Source organism: Nyctereutes procyonoides, unplaced genomic scaffold (genome assembly GCF_905146905.1).
Source record: "Nyctereutes procyonoides isolate TBG_1078 unplaced genomic scaffold, NYPRO_anot_genome, whole genome shotgun sequence".
Lineage (NCBI taxonomy): Eukaryota > Metazoa > Chordata > Mammalia > Carnivora > Canidae > Nyctereutes > Nyctereutes procyonoides.
Genome location: NW_026575133.1, coordinates 11,027,059 through 11,032,742, shown reverse-complemented (window position 1 = coordinate 11,032,742; position 5,684 = coordinate 11,027,059). Strand labels below are relative to the sequence as shown.

Sequence of the window (5,684 nt, the reverse complement as noted above, 5' to 3'; positions counted from 1 at the left end):
TAGTTTCTTTCTAAAGGAAAGAAATAGAGATTATAAGTGATCACATGACTTGGTAAGCCCACTTGCCAAGTTAGTGGTAGAGGTAAAATGGGAAGTCCAGTGTCTATCCACTTTTTTAGAAAATCTCTTATACGTACAGAAAGTCAAGCTGAAAGCCAACAGGAAATCGGTATGGAATGAGATTAGCTGAAAAATGGTCCATGGTAGAGATGTGTGTTTTCTCTCTACCTCAATATGTGTTCCTGTTCTAGGGTGCAAGCTCCTATAATGCTGTATCCCTCTGAAAAAGTAAGCTATTTAATAATTTGTTTATAATGAGACTGAAATGATGCATTTTTAGGAAATATTAAGGTCCTTAGAGATCTATCGATTAGAAATAAGAATTTTTTCCCTGGGGAAAGTAAGAACACATCTTCACTTAGAGGACATAAAGCTGAGAGGCCATTGAAATTGTAAGGTTTAACCCTTTGTTTTATAATAAGAAAACCCCTGAAATTCAGCACTGTATTCAGTTCTGTGTACACATTTTAGGAAGGCAATTGAAAAACGGAAATGTATTTTTAAAAACCCAAACACATTCTGGAGAAACATGATAGTGTTTCTATTCAGTGTATTCTCTGCATTCACCTGTTCTTCCACACACATTTAGTTCGTGACTAGGCTAGCTGTGTGTGCATACGTTGTAGAAAAAGACAGCAGGGAGCTACAGTGTGCTCAGTAGTGGAAAGACCCCTGAGACCTGAGTCAAAAGACTTGGATTCCAGTTAGAGCTCTGCAAATTAATAGCCATGTGACTCTGGGCAGCCAGTTTAACTTTCTAAATGAATTGTGACTGGCAACATTTTTTGACTTCCTCTAAAGCCATCTTCCTCCTCCTTTCCCTGATAACAGAGGACTGATTTGGTTCCCATGTCAAACTGAGCATGGTGCTTGGGGAATGTGCACCCCTTGTGTGGCTCCAGAGGATGAACCATTTTTATGCTAGTCACGATATTCCCACCGTTCTCAATCACTGGTGTAGAGGAGGACATGTGACTCATTGCTGCCTGACCAGAAATAGGGGGAGGCTGGCTGAGTGAATTCTGGGAAACATCCCATGCAACAGAAAGATTCAGGAAAAGATCCACCCATCCCCCCTCTATTCTTACAGTTCCTCTATTAAAAGCTATCACATGGGCAGCCCTGGTGGCTCAGGGGTTTAGTGCCGCCTTCAGCCCAGGACCTGATCCTGTAGACCTGGGATCAAGTCCCATATCGGGGTCCCTGCATGGAGCCTGCTTCTCCCTCTGCCTGTGTCTCTGCCTCTCTCTCTTTCTCTCTGTGTCTTTCATAAATAAATAAATAAAATCTTAAAAAAAAAAAAAGCTATCACATGAGTGAATGATACTGCTGTAGTCATCCTGTGAACATGAATCGAGATATTGCTGACTAATATGGAGGAGTAGAAAGTTAGAAATGCCAAACTATCTTATCTTGCTTTATTGTTCTTTTTATTTTTTAATTTATTCATGAGAGACACAGAGAGAGGCAGTGACATAGGCAGAGGGAGAAGCAGGCTCCCTGCTGGGACCCCGATATGGAATTTGATCCCAGGACCCCTAGATCATGACTTGAGCCAAAGGGAGACACTCAACCACTGAGCCACCCAGATGACATTGCTTTATCGTTCTTAATTGTTATCACTACCTGCTCTAATATGTATGTGTATGCTTATGTGTATATATTTATACACACATGTCTTTCTACATTTCTTTATCTTTCATCTCTCTTTGAAAATATAAGAATTTCAAAACTTGGACATGCATTATACTAGTATTTGCATCTCTCTTCTATCTGTCATCTAACCACCTGTCTACCTATCTATTTCCACTTGTCTCTTACTTCCAAACCCCAATATAGCTAGAATAAACGTTCAAGAGAATAACAATGATTGTGTTCACTGCTGAATCCCCAGTGGGATGAATGAATGAATGAATGAATGAACTCTCTGACAGAATTATTGAGGTGCTATACATGCCTCTAGATTTCTTATAAACCCTTAGTATTTAAATGGCTTTTACCCAGGTGGCTTTTGACTTACTGTGTCTCCCAGGTACAATGTAGATGTTATTTACCAACAATTATAGTATAATTTATGTAATATATAACCCAGAATATTCTAAAGTTATAAAATTTTGTATCAAATGATAACCCATTAATTTATCTTACAAAACTTTAATAATTTGTGAGTATCTTTCTATACTTGTAGTTTCTAGTTTTATTCTCCTTGTATGAATTATCTGCTTATTCTCCTTGTATAAATCAAAGGATTTTTAAAAGAGAACATATTGAAGAATGATGCCAAAAAATAATAGTTTCGTTTGTCAATTTGTTTATTTCTATAAATCTAGGTAACCACAGGGAGAAAAGAAAAATCAACAAGTAAGAATCCCTATGCTAAGCAGTGGGAAGAACACACAAACAGTACAATCAGTCATTGTTTTTGTCCTCAAGCTGCATGTCCTGAAAACCATACTGAAAGCATATACAACATCAAAAGACAACAAGGCAATAAATATACAATGAGTTCTCAAGTATGTGAAAGACATTTAAGAATTGTAAATGTGCTCCTGTAGCCATCTGTATATATTCAGATTTGTTCTTATCTCTCTACATTGTAATCACTTATTTACATGTTCATCTTTCCCACTAAAATATAAGAATTTCAAAACTTGGACCTACATTATACTAGTATTTGCATCCCTGGCAGCTGGTAACTTTATATCTCAACACATAGTAAAGGAGCAGTGAATGACTGAAAGGTTAATGAGATATCAATGAGTTTGAAAAGACTTCGTAGAAGCCCTGTATCTAAGTATTGAACACTGATTAGCATTTGAAAGGACAGAAAGGAACAGAGTATTTGTAACAATGGAGAGCTTTACGATGTAAATTACAGAGATAGGAGTGGTTGTTGAATGGCCATGGATCAGTAAGGCTTGAACACTAAGACAAGGAAAGGATAAAGTCATTGGAAAGAGAAGGATGGGAAATGGGGTACAATAGGCCACAAATCATAGACATCCATAAAAGTCAAGAAAAGGAATTGAAATTCACAGGTATTGCAATAGGGAATGAGGAGCTTTGGTCAGATGAGTGAAATGGCGGAGACAATGATGAAGCATGGGATTTGGACAGACAGGTAGGTGCAGGATGAACAAGAAAACCAACCAGATAAATCCCAAGTGACTGGTGCCAGGAATCAAGCAGTGACATAATGACTACCAGTCATCTGACTCCATCCTCTATGGTCCATCTTAGAGAGGCTATTTAGTCTAATGAAACTAGGCACTTGCAACTCTCCTGCACTCTCAAAATTGAAGGATTTATTCATTCATTTATTCAATATGCATTTCTTGAAAATCTGTTATGTGTCAGGTAATATGCAATTTGTGGGGATTCAAATGTTCAGAAACTGATTAAAGATACGGAGCTGATGCACTCTGCCTTAAAATGTTCAGCTCAAATCCCTAACTAATTTTACCTATACAATTTTTGAACAAAGGACTCTTCCTTTTATAATGCCTTGGCATTGATGTCTTTTATACCACAATACCAAACTCAATTGTGTTATATTGTTGTGGTGCAATTTTTAGGGACCTGTCTGATGACATTGCAGACATGAACATTTGTTGGAGCAACAATAAATGAAGGCAATATCATCCCAGACATTCAGTTTTCTGAGAAAATGACAAAACTTGACTCGTAATGGCACATTAAAAATCATAGAAATGGGGCTGAGCAGAGAAGCTTAAAAAATGCATCACTTTGCTACTGCTGTTGGTTTTACTCTGCTAATGAAATGAAATTATACCCCAAGGGTCAGTATTAATCACTGTGTTGACTTTTTCTGGAGGAGGTGGGCTGCTGTAGTATGTATTAAAGAAATTCAAGGGGGAAAAAGTAAGCCAAGAATCATCAGCGCTCAACTAAGAACAAATACATCTGAGACTGTCTAGATACTGTGTTGGCTTCATGATTCATGTTTCTAGGATGCCACTGCCTATATTTGCAGATAGAGACATGACAGGAAAAGCTGACTTCTAAGTAATTAGGGAGAAATGGTTTATTCAAGGAATAAGTCAATGAGTGCAATGCGAATTGTATTTAGGGTAATTACAGTATGCTAAGGTAAACATATGAAATTAACGAGATTATCCCAGTTAAGAGTAAACATGAGATCACTATATCAGTAATAAGATTTTGTTGTGGTTATTGTTTGTTGTATTCACCTACAAGAACTCCATTTTCCTCTAATTCTTCCTGATTTTCGTAAGGTCAGAAGTGAATTATATTTTCTCTAATACGTGTCTTTTCTATTCATTTTCCTATACTGTTTGTAAATTATAAAATCAGAGGGAGAAAAGTTGCAAACATGTAGTTCAACCCAAATAGACATCACATTTTTAATTAGCAATAATCGCGCCTCGGATAAACCTCATTGGCTACAATACTGCCACTGTGCAAAGCTGACATCACATTTTCCAGGGGCATCCTATATGCCTTTTATCTGTTTTATTTGTTTGTTTGTTTGTTTCTGCTCTGTTCCATTGTCTTCTGTTAAGGCCACCAAAAATTTATTGATGTTCTATATTCTTTCCTGCTTTCTCTGGTCTGTATCTTCACTCACACGAACTTTCATATTTCACATCCACATAAATAAGACCAAGAGAGATGATAACCATTCCCCTACTTTTGACTTACTGTGTTTCCCAGGTACAATGTAGAACTACTTCAATTCTTTAATATTTTCACAAAGTTCAGTAAAACAGCTTTTTTTAGTGATTTAAAAAAAAATCTAACCAATCTACTCAACTGTCAGACATAAATTCATGAAGATTGGATTATAAAACTGTAAGTGATCAATACTCTCCTCTACTCAAGACCACTCTTCTTCTTTGGCATTATTTTATTGTTCTTGGACCAGCTTAATGCTGCTCAACTCTCTTTTCTCTTGAGATTAGATATTTCTCAGGCTATTGGATCCATTATATGAATAGACTTCTGGAGGACCTTCCTTACCCATTTCAGACATGATCAGATAAATCTGAAATCTTGAAATAATTTAGCTTCCAACTTGGAAGTACCCACTTTAATATAGAGGTGCTCTATTATTAGTTGTATGTTTTACATTCAAGATATTTCTTCATTGTTGACAAGTATCCACGTGTAAAATGGATTTCAATTGCCATACTATCACAGAGGTCCTGAATAACATTTTTTCACATATTATGCTTTAAATAGTTAATTACGAACAGAAAGAAGATCAGTTTTGGATCATTGTTACTCTCAATTTTAATATATTAAAAATTAACAGTTAGTAGTTGAATGTGTTATGACTTGAGTCCAGTTTTCTTGATATATACCTCTATTGAGGATAGTATGGTTAATACCTTTTTACCTAAACAGGCAATAAGCGGAACACAGGGGATGCCCGGGTGGCTCAGCGGTTTGGCACCTGCTTTCAGCCCGGGGCGTGACCCTGGGGACCCGGGATCGAGTCCCACATTGGGCTCCCTGCATGGAGCCTGCTTCTCCCTCTGCCCGTGTCTCTGCCTTTCTCTCTCTCTCCGTGTCTCTTAGGAATAAATAAATAAACTCTTAAAAAAAAAAAAAAAAGCGGAACACAGAGTGATATAAGCAAA

General features: G+C 37.0%; 1 non-coding gene across 1 annotated transcript; it reads right to left on the bottom strand.

The window, feature by feature from the left end:
• Positions 1–4,362: 4,362 nt before the first annotated feature.
• Positions 4,363–4,510, bottom strand: LOC129493996 (U4 spliceosomal RNA). Its single transcript, XR_008661265.1, has one exon. It is a non-coding gene; the product is annotated as a U4 spliceosomal RNA (small nuclear RNA).
• Positions 4,511–5,684: the final 1,174 nt, after the last annotated feature.